The sequence below is a fragment of the Ixodes scapularis genome, unplaced genomic scaffold (assembly GCF_016920785.2).
Source record: "Ixodes scapularis isolate PalLabHiFi unplaced genomic scaffold, ASM1692078v2 PGA_scaffold12__126_contigs__length_90152505, whole genome shotgun sequence".
NCBI lineage: Eukaryota > Metazoa > Arthropoda > Arachnida > Ixodida > Ixodidae > Ixodes > Ixodes scapularis.
Genome location: NW_024609838.1, coordinates 5,356,259 through 5,368,153, shown reverse-complemented (window position 1 = coordinate 5,368,153; position 11,895 = coordinate 5,356,259). Strand labels below are relative to the sequence as shown.

The 11,895-nt window shown below is 50.5% G+C and overlaps 1 pseudogene; it reads right to left on the bottom strand.

Annotated features, from left to right (window-relative positions):
* Positions 1–2,460: 2,460 nt before the first annotated feature.
* LOC120836025 lies at positions 2,461–4,385 on the bottom strand (annotated as a pseudogene).
* Between the last annotated feature and the right edge of the window lie 7,510 nt (positions 4,386–11,895).

The window sequence follows — 11,895 nt, the reverse complement described above, 5'->3', positions numbered from 1 at the left end:
CCACCCGAGCCTGAGGCAGAGGGTATCAATTCGGACTTCACGTTCGAGGAGCTCTTTACAGCCCTTTGCTCTTTTACGCGTACCACGTCTCCTGGACCTGACAAAATCACGTACGGAATCCTCCGAAATCTTCCTGACATAAAGCTACTTGAACTCCTAGAGATTCTTAATGAAGTATGGCGCTCTGGAAACATCCCTGCGTCGTGGAAAACTGCCAACGTCCTAGTCATCCCGAAACCTGGTAAACCCCCAACCACCATCAATAACCTCCGCCCCATCTCCATGACCTCCTGTTTGGGAAAACTATTGGAGAAGATGGCGCTTACTCGGCTGGAGTGGCACCTCAACGCTCACAACCACCTTTCTCCCACCATGGTCGGATTCCGCTCCCATGTTTGCACTCAGGACGTCGCCCGCCGCATCCGTGAAGATATATACGCGTACAAAAGCACAGCACAACTCCGTACAATCGCTGGAGTGGACATTAAAAAGGCCTTTGATGGGGTAGACCACTCGGCAATTCTACACAACCTCGCAGACACTCGCCCCGGTGCAAGACTTTTTAATTACATTAAGAACTTCCTTACGGATCGAACAATTAGAATCATAGGCCCGGACGGTAACCCATCTGATCCTCACCCTCTCACCAAGGGAACACCACAAGGCTCTGTCTTATCACCTACACTGTTTAACCTCGTCATGAAGGATCTTCCACACAAACTCTCAAAAGTCCCTGGCCTCCAACATGCCATTTATGCTGACGATGTAACCATATGGTCCTCAACTGGCAGCCCAGCAGAACAAGAGGAAACTATCCAGACAGGACTCGACATCATCCAAAGTCACGCCCGCAGCGTAGGCCTCACCTGCTCCCATGATAAATCCGCTTATGTTGTGGTCTCCAACGATGACACCAAAAAAGGAGATGCATACCGCAACCTCATCCAACTGCGTATCGATAATAACCCTATACCCCGCCGCACCCACATCAAAATTCTTGGATTCATCTTCCAACAAGACGGACGAAGCACGATATGGGTAAAAACCATTCTAAAACAACTAGAGCAAATTCTCCATATGCTCCGGCGTATCACACGACAACGCCACGGCTTACGGGAGCACGAACTTCGCAAAGTGATCGAGGCACTCGTGTACACTCGTCTCATGTATGCGTATCCATATCAAACCCTCACTACCACCCAGACAAACAAAATCGAGGCTTCCCTCCGCAAGTTCACCCGTACTGCCCTGGGAGTTCCCGTATATGCCGCCAATACCAAAATAGCGGACACTGCACTTTTCAACACACTTGAAGAGAAAACAGCGGCCCATCACCAGGCCCAGTTACACCGTCTCTCAACCTCCAGACAGGGACGGGCAATCCTTCAAAGCCTTGGCCATCCTACGGAGCACCTGCCCCCCATCCCTCCGCCCCCACCACCATGGGACGGCGTGCCACGAATAGAAGTACGCCCCATTCCACGAAACATGGATCCAGATAGGAACAAGACGCGCCGTCAAAACTATGCTCACTACCTCCCGACGCTATCTCACGACACATACTACACAGACGCTCATATCCAACCAGATCGGATCATCACTGCAGTCATCGGCCCCCACTCCACATCCACCCGCCTACACTGCGGCGTCCCTTCCCCAACTGCGGCGGAGATCCAAGCGATCGAGGAAGCCATCACCCTTCATGACCACTCGACCTCGACTATCACAATCAGATCCGATAGCCAGGCGGCGCTGCGAGCATTTGAATGTCAAGGCCTGCCAGATCACACCCGCACTACCCTTCAGGACTACATGGCCACTCACCCTGAACTCCACGTTCGTCTCGAATGGGTTCCGGGCCATCAAGGCATTCCGGAGAATGAGCGTGCACACGCTCTGGCCCGCGCAAGCAATCCTCCGGGCCCTCCGAAGCCTTGGCCGGAACCATACAACCCCCGAGAAGCTCGCGCCTCTAATCACAAGGAACGAAGAGAACATCTCCGGCTGCTTCGGCACCAGCGGTGCACCCTCTCATCACCCTCCACCATCTTCAACAGAGCAGACGCCAGCCTCATTCGCCAAGCACAGACTAACTCCCTACCTTGCGATCAATACAATCACTACATACAGGGCCGCCCCGGACAGCCTTCGTGTCAGGTGTGCGGGGGATACCCATCAAACGAACACACATACTGGCTCTGTCCAAGAGCCACGAGCTCCCCCACTCGCCCAACTCCTCTGAACTTCCCTGCCCACCTCCCCTACTCCTGGGTAAACTGGGCCGCTCCTCCTCCTGACCTACAAAACGAGCTCTGGCCTCTCCTCCTTCTTCATGTGCGGGAGATCCTAGACCCTCCGCAACGAACAACCTTAACCAAAGTTGTAGAAGACGACTCCTCCTCCAGTGCGGACGATTAAGGCGGCTCGGACCTGAGCTTTTGAATAAAGTTTTCCTCCTCCTCACCAATACCCTGTAGAGGCAGTTCAGAACAGAGCTGCTCGCTTCATTTCATCCACTTATGACTTTTTTTTTCAGTGTCTCAGCGCTAAAAACTGAACTAACCATGTCCTCTTTGCAGCTTCGCAGAAAAGTCTCTCAGCTGTGCTTTATTCACAAAATCTACTACCACATTCCCGACCTCAAAACCACTTTGTTATTACTCCCCGACCGAACATCTTCTCGCCTCAACAACGTCTGCACCATCAAGCACATTTCTGACTCTACTAACGCTTTCAATTGGTCATTCCTTTCTCAAGCCATCAGCCACTGGAACAGTCCCCCATCCTCCATTGCCACCATCTTGGACCCTGCTGATTTCTCCTCTGCTCTAAAACTACACCTTACTTGGCCCATGTGATGGTGTGCGGGGCTAGGCAGATAGGTGAAAACCCTTACGCAGAGCGCCTGCCGGGCCAGACTTGTACGTAGTTCAACTACTTTACTCAAGTTACTGTAGTTTAACTACTTTTCTGGGTAGTTTAGTAAATTTTAATTACATTTATATTCTAGTAATTCGTAGTTTACTTTAACTACTTTTCCGAGTGACTTCCACTCAAATTACAAATTACTTTCTAATTTTAGTGGTTGTTTTGCCTATCAACACAGAAAAGATGTCGGAAGGTCAGCTGATATTTGCAGAGGGGGAAGCATGCGGAGTAGAAAAGGGGGGGATGGGAAGGAAGAAAGTGATTTAGATAGCCCAAAAACCCCAAATTTTAACGAGCCACCCCACTGCAACAACACTGCCACGAGGCGCGGGGAGCGAACAGACACGACGCAAGAGAGGTCGAGTAACTATGGGATTAGCTCCGAATAGTGGCGTTTCTTTGTATTCCGAAGCTCAAGGAGACTTGACGCATTTGAAGAAAGGGCTTGTCCCCGCTTCTCTCTAATGTAGGAATTCTTGCCCACTACAGGAGGTGCACACACTGCTCCTTTTACGGTGCAGGCGATAGAACCCCTAACAACGACGCTCACACCGGATGGGCTGCTCGTGTATCACTCGAAGCGCGTTAACCCACCCCCGCGCCTGCGTTCACGCCGCTTCGCGGTGACGGTGTGCGGCTGCTAATTATAAATCTATTAACCCACCTAGCGCGGATGGATTCCGTTAGGTTACCGTGTAGCCTTGTTCGTGGGGCAAGGCTCCAGAAACCAGCCAATCCGGCGTGCGTGAGCACCGTTGCTAGGGTTTGTATCGCCTGAGCGTTAAAAATATGCCCGCGCGGGTCGGGGGGCAGTGCCCTTGGTATTCCTCGGGCGCCGCCGGCCTGTGTCTGCTCTGCCCAGTGGCGGCCGTTTCAGGGGGGGCAAAACGCATGCCTTGCCCCCCCACTCTGAGAACTGGGGGGGCAAGTGCCCCCCTTGCCCCCCCGGTTGGTACGCCCATGACCCTTGGCCTTGCATCGAGCGCACTTTTCGGCTCGCGCAGGGCACTCAGAACGAGCGTGACGCAATACTCCGCAATAACCGCACGCAGAGCTTGGATTGTTTTGCTTGTGAGGTCCACTTCGGATTCGATGAAGATGGAGCGCTGCGAGGCTTAGATGACGAGCCTTTCGCCACTGCGTCCAAGTCAGCGTCTTCAGTCTTGACAGGCGGTTGCGCTTCAGTCTCTCTCAACAACTGCTGCTGCCTGTGAACAGACTCTTTCTGTCAAGCCTTGGCAAGAGCGGAAGTTAGAGTGAACGCAGCGTCTAACTGAAGAGCTTCCGAGAGCGACTTGTCTCGCAGCCCAAGAACGAAGCGGTCACGAATCAGGCGGTCACGTAGGCTTCCGTAGTCCCATCGGTCCGCCATGTTTGCAGAGCACGGTTACCTATTGGTCCACTGTATCCATGGGCCCCTTCTTCCGTCTGTTAAAACTTGCAGACTCGTATACTATGTTCCTGACTTGAATGAAGTGACCGTCAAATCTCTCTTTCACGGTGTCATACTTCTTGGCGTCGGCGTCAGATAACCCGAAGCTGCTGAAACTTTGCCTAGCCTGGCGACCCATGACGTAGAGAAGAGTTCGTGCTTGGGTTTCCTTGTTCCGTGCGACCAGACCGGTCGCGTGACAGAAATCGTCGAACTCGGCGATTTACGCCGGCCACTCCGAAGCGTTCCCAAAGTGGAAGGGTTCAGGCGACCTGAGGGCAAGTCCGCTGGCGACATTTGCACGATCTATGACTCGGTGCGGTCCGCATTCGCAAAGCGACGCCCGAAGCTTCAGAGGCGGCGGGATCCCACTTCTGACACCATGTCTCGGTGCTCAGTGGCACCCGAAAGAAATATGACTGACTCCGTGACACGGCAAACCAAGAAGAAAACAAAAACGTTTATAGGCTCGTGGCCCTGCACAAGCCACGTGCCCCACTGTACGCGCGTGCGTGCCTCGCTTATAGAAAGCGGGAAGTTCAGAGGAGGCTCACGCCACAGTGCTGCCTCAACCCCAAGACCTGCGTGCAATCGTGGCCGAGATGGTGAACCAACAGCTGGATTACTACTACCATTACCAGCGGCACAGGGTATAGGGCCGCTTTCGGGAGGTGGATCGGAGATAAGAGGGTGAGGAACAAAAGGAGGTATGACCAAAAAAGACAGGGACGACGTAGACGCACCAGACGACTGACAGATGTGGTAGGATTTCTCAACCTCCAAGGAGCGAGACGGGAACAGAAATGGGAAGAGCTATATATGGGGAGTTGGAGGCGGAAGGGATGACGCTTTTTGGAGTGGCAGAGAGGCACCTACGTGATGTTGAAGAAGCTTTAACCGACGCAAATTGGTGTTGGGCTGGACGCAATCGTGTGGAGGGACAGCGTCAATGTGGGAGAGTTGGCGTGGTGTGGCGCAGTGCATCAGTATGGTGCAAGGAGCCACGAGACTGGTGGGACCATATTTGGTAACGGGAGAGATAATCGGGATTCCTTCTGCCGTCTGTATAGTATACGTGTCGGTGGGAGCTGCGCGCAGAGAGGAGAATCAAAGTTCGGTAAATTGAGTAGAAACCGATATCAAGGACTTGGCTGCTACAAAAGGCATTCTCATCAAGGGGCATTTTAATGGACACCTGTATAAACTGGACGGATGGGAGGACGAAAAGGGGCGAGTGATGCTGCAGATGGCCGAAGATAACGCCCTGGAGATACTAAATCTCAGAGCCTCATGTGAGGGTCTGAGATCTAGTATGGAATGCCCGTGAGAGCAAAACACGCTTTGATTACGCCTTAGTCTCACAGAATCTGGCCCTTTATCTGGTTCACGCACACATTGATGAAGCTGGTGAACACAGTAGTAGGAGTGACCACAACCGGATACGGTTAGAATTCTCCAAAGCTACACCAAAGATAATAAGACATAAGCCCTCTCCGACAGGCCGTTCCCGGCTATCTCCAACGGCAGCGGAGAAGGTTGTGGGGGAGTTTGAAAACAGCCCCAAGAGAAAGAGCGCGGCTGACTACGCGGAATATGTGACAGAATTAAAGCGCCTCATCCGACAACATCCTGAAAAGGACCATGGTGGGCGACGACTAAGAAAGCGTTGGTGGGACGCGCAAGTTCAAGCCGCCATCAGACTAAGACTGGAGCTAAACAGGAAGCACCGCATGGTTCTCCATGGCGGCCCGGCAGACGCAGTTGTAATAAGGTGGCAAAAGTACAAGTTGCAGAAGCAGGCCGTAAAACAGCTTGTGCAGGAGAAAATCACCCAGGCTGATGTAGCCACAATGAGAGACATCAGTTCAAGTGGACGAGACTCACCCAGAAAGTTCTGGTGATATATCGGAACTCTCAATGGAAGACACCAGTGCCTAGCAGTCCTGAACGAAGGCACAGAGCTGCCCACACAGAGACTTGGGCAATGCCTCACAGACCATTCCGTTGAAATTTTCTCGCCTCCAGGAGAAACACCACTACAAAATCTTTGCCCCCAAGCAAGGCGCAGACTGTGCACCGGATTACAATAATGTAACAACTGGTTGTGTGTCAGTTATACGCGCATTAGCGCATATGAAGAACAGCACTACCCAGGGATTAGATAACATTCCGGCAAGTGTGCTCAAATTTGCACTGGGCAAGGATTCCAGGGATCAACTCGCACACATTGTAATGATATTGCATTGCAGGTTAAAGCGCGTATAAATGATAAGCACTCTCACCGTTTCGTAAGACGTAGACCGCACCGCGGGACGGGGCCCCTCACTTTTGCCGGCTGCACTACAGTGACGGGACCCCTCGCCTTAGTGAGTGCCACAAAAAAAAAGGCGTGATGTTTAGCATCAGCATTAGCATCACGCTAATGCTGATGCTAACACATAGCTCATTTTTGCAATAAAAAAAATATTTTTTTTTTGGGGGGTGGGGGGGGGAGGGGGGAGGATATTTTCTACTTGTATAACATCCTTAAGTCCTCCCTACGTGTCTTCCGCGCCCAGCAGAGATACGCGAACGGATAGCAGACGAGAAAATAAAACTAACATTCGTCCTCTTTCCTTTTCTTTTTTTTTTATTATACAGAAAACTTTTTTTTTTTTTTTTTTTTTTTTAAATCTGAACTGAAACTCCATCAGCGTTCATGCATTCACGAAACTCATTATTTATCACGATTCTCCCGCGCGTCGGAAACCTCTCACATGGCGTACTGGCTGTTTTGGCGTTCTCCACACCTCCTAGAGCGAGTTCGCAAACCAGTATGCAGACCAAAGGCAGGCCGATGCAGGACATAGGAAATTAAAAACTACTGCCGTTTTAGTTCTATATTGTTTTTCCATTAGCTTTGATTTAAGCTCTAAGAAATAGACATATATTTGTTTGCAAAACGACGTTCGCGTGCCCAGTTTCAGGTACTATTGCGAGGCGTGCCAAATCTGCTGATCCTTACGGCCGCACCGCCGCACCCAGTACTTTCGATAAATTCGAACCTGATTGGAACTTGGAATCCAGTCGGAAATCAGAGCTTGCTCTACGTTATGGAAGCCACCTTTATCTGCGTCTTGACTGGCTCGTATTTCGTGCCGCCCGGTGGCTGCTTCCGGCAGCGGCGGGCGTAAGGCGAACAAGATAAAGCACGAGATCGGCGGCGAACAGCTCCCTGGCTCGAGCCCGCCCCGAGCGCCCGACCTGCATGCGCAGCTGCGAGCGTGCAGGTCGGGGCTGCGCAGGCAGCCCCGACCTGCACGCATTTTTTCACCAAAAGGAGATAGTGGCACAACGGCGCATGCGCGTCGGTTCTCCTGCAAGAACCACGGTCGCTTCCCGCAATGCTTGGATACAAAATGGCATACCACTGCGATTCACATGACTACCAGTGACCTCGGCGCTTCCCCGTGCCCCGTTGATCCGCAGTACCATGAGTTGCAGAGTAAATTTTACGACAGTGGTGAAATGCGGGACATTTCGAAGATTTGGGAATTTCTCGCGGGACGCGGGACATGAGCCCTCAATGCGGGACAGTCCCGCGAGTCGTGGGACGGGTGGTCACTCTAATTCTCGAGCGATACAAAACGAAGACCGGGGCACTTTCCTTGGTTCCCGAAACACCGGATATTGTGCGTGCGTATGCAAACGTAGTAAGACGTGGCTTAGTCACTGCACCCCACGAGTGCATGTCTGAGCTCAATTTCAATAATCCTGTCTAGTACCAGGGAACTAGAACTGAAATTAGTTCATCTGGAGTCTTACACGTATTTTGTTTGCCAAACGTACGCTGCTTGTTACTTCGTTGGGCGAAAAGTAAGCCGCATCCTCAGAGGGTAACAAAGTTAAGCCCAGCCTTTACGCAGAAACTTTTAAGGAAACTCAATAAATTCGACCTCACTACTGCACAAAAGTTACTATGATGTCTTCCTCGTGTCATCATATATCTCCCACTCAAATATTATGTTGATAGAAGATGAACTTTTTGCAAACGCTGAGATCGGCTAGCTACGACGGAGGCCCTAACAAGCGTCCCCTACTCCTCGCTAAGCCTTTTTGGACGAGCTTTTTCTGACGCCCAAGATATGTGCCTGAACGGTGTGTCTGAAATTTTCTCGGCATACTCAAGCAGGAAGAAAGCAAACACATAACAAAATATTATGGCCATTAGCAACCGTCAAATGCGCTTTGAATTCGTTCTTTTTGCGCACCGCATAAGGGTTCATGGCCGTCCGGCGCACTTCTGGCGAACGGTGCGACATTCTTCACACAAGTGCTCGACTTTTGCTTTCTCAAAATGGTCTGTATGTGCGAATTTGCCTATATGATTGCACGATAACTTTATGCGCATACGCGATGTTGAATATTAGTGGAATGCAAGCGGGTGGGGACTTCACTTCGTGCGGTGCTTCGGGTCAGTACAAATAAGAGAGCTTTCCAATGGCGCCTCCGAGTTTTACCTCGCATACTCAGACATATTAAGAAAAGCAGTTTGCAAAAAGTGATATTTCGTTTATGGACGCACGAAACAAACAAACTTCCTGGTCAGCAACACTAATGTAAAGGCGCGAGCTCGATGTATGCATACTTATTAGTTGTTAAAGCTTGTTGATTCGTACACAAGCAAGATCCCCGATCTTCGCAGCGTCGAGATTTCCAGCACTGGCTCGTCCAGATACCTCGATTGGAACGCTAACAGGAAGGCTCAAGTACAAAAATACAACAAGTATATATTAAGACAAGCTATACGTCTCAGGCTTGTGCTAATGCCGCGAGGTCTGGCCATTTAGGTTAGTTTAGAGACCTTAAATGACGCTCTCAGGACCAGAAAACACGAGAGAACGGCCGTTAATAGTCCACACTTTGTGTATAATCTCTTGTCGACGTGTCGATCGAAACCGAAACCATGCCACCCTCCTCCCTGGCCAACTAGTTCCCAGAGTGCAACGTGCGCTGTGTTGCATGCAGGGTTTTATGGAAGTAGTCTATTGAACGGTCGCTTTCTCCCCCGCTTATTGTTCGCTCGCAAGCAGTTATAATTTTGTAAACTAACCCAGGTGTGCTACGTTCACCTCTCATCAATATGGACACCTTCATTCCCTGCGAAATATCTTCCATAATGTGTGTTGTCCACAAAAATGCACATATTTCCTCAGTTCGTCCCAAAAAAATGGTATTTATACAGAGAAATATTCGTTAAGTGTAGTCCAGATTAACCAGACATGGCTGGGGGATTTGAAGAGTTCGCTGGATCCAACTCATAGACGTGTAAAATGCTAAATACCTCCCCTAAAAACAGTCAAGCAAAAAAAAAAAAAAAAAAAAAAAGATATTTACCGCATACGCCGACTGCGAGGATCCAGACAGGGAGTACGAGACCACTCATCGGGACAGCGCAGAAGACATAATGGAGCACCAAAAGAGGAACTAACGGTATCGCCGCACCGCCACGTAACCGCACACTCGCCGACGAGTGGGAGTTTTATAAGCCCTCCGCAACAAAGAAGCCGCTACTGCGCCTGCGCACCGAATGGCCTTGACTGTAGAGTTGCAGGTATCGTAGCGGGTTGTGCAGAGCCGTTGCGAGACGGCGAAAACCAGCTACTCAAACTCCCTGAGGTCTGCAGGCGCGGATTCAAACCGATTGAAGGGGGGGGGGGGGGGGGGGGGGGGGGGTCCGGATGTCCGGATGTCCGGATGTCCTGCTTTCCCCCCCCCCCCCCCCCCCCCCCCCCTTCCTCTTAGTCACATCACGGAACACCGAAAGAGGAACTAAAGGCGCGTTCACACTCTTGCAACCGAGTACGACCGAGAAAGACTTCTTGGGACCGGATGCACTGAGCGGAGCTGGTCCTAAGAGATTGCAAGAGGCTTAAAGGGACACTGACAGGGTATTTATGCTCGCCGAGGTTTTTAGTTGTACGTGACATATGAGAGCTCAACTACCCAGAACAGAATTTGCGGCTCGAAATTCGGTTTCTTTCCGCCCGAAAACCGCCGATCAAGAACTGGCCGGTTCGAGTCTCGCTCACTCTCTTTTCCGCGGTCACGGGCCGTTTTCTAAGGTATCGATGCGACCACCAAATTTAATCAAAGTCGTGGGTCACTGAAGGCACACACTCAATATTAAAAATAGAAAAAAATATGAAACCCATTTTTTGTGGCTTCTAAAAACCTGCAAATACGTTGATTGAAAAAAAAGTTCCACAGACAACCGGAAGCATTCTGTGCGTGCGTCGTTTCGCGTATCGTGGGACTCGCAGGGACGGCGATGGCAGCGGACGACGGGCGTGGGACCTCTATTTCAGAACTGTCGTTCGCGGTACCGGCGAATTTTGTCCGCCTTTAAAAGAGAAATTTGGGACTGTTCAAAAGAATTGGTATTCATGCCTTACGACACGCCCGACCACCAAGCCGATTTGCACGAAGACGTCTCCGAGCCGTCACTCCCTTCTTGTGGCTGAAGACATCGCTCGCGCAAACGTCAAGCGCGACGTGTCTACTTCGAGTTGAATATGCACGCGTACAGTTTCTTTACTAGGTGAGAATGTCGCCAATGCGTGGTGCATCCGGACTTCGACCCTGGAGTGCTTTTGCTAGAGAAAAATCGGCAGCAAACTTTCCAACTTACAGTTTATCGGCTGAATTGTTACTAAGGAAAGAGATCCCCCAGTATCGACATGCCCCAGTAGCTCAGTGGGTAAGACGTCCGCTTCACACGCGGTAGGACCGGGTTGATCCCCTGTGAAACTTTTTTTAATAATATTTTCTGATGTTTACATTTCTTTTTTTTTTTAACAATTATTACTGAAGAAACAAAAAAAATAAGAAACAAATGTTGTGGCCGACACGTCGCTGAATTAAATGGTATGGGATTTCCTTTTTGACACCTGCGAACTCAATGTAATCACTTTCCACAAAATGCAAGGAGCATATAAATCAGGTAGCGTCCGCTTTCCGAGGTGCCCGTAAATGGTCTACAGGAAATGCAGCCAGCCATTGGTCCCGATCCCGTTGATCTTTCGGAAACTCTGTCGCACAATGCCACTTCTGTTTCGGACGCAGGACATGTGAGCCAGCTCTTCACGCAACATCTTGGGTGTATTCTTTTCGGAGCCGATCAAAATTCACCACGGGCACTCACTACTCATCTCCAACTCCTCAATGTACAAAACAACTCATCTTGGAGTACAGAACAACGAGCGGAACATACATAACTGCAAAAGAATCCCACGGCGAGCAGTTCCCGTACGCCGCATGTCGTCTGCTACAAGAAGGAGAGAAAAAAAAAAAAAAAAAAAAAACACGGTCGGGTGTAGCCACGTGACTTCCGCCACTCCACTCTCTTCTCTCCACTTCTCCGACCTCCGTCGGGTTTCGGTTTCGGTTTCGAGCAGTTGCGTCTTTTGGCTTTATTAAAAAAATACGCTACTCTGTTGCAAAATATTAATTGGGTAGTCCTCCGACACCATAATGAAGCGCCTGGCAAAAAATGA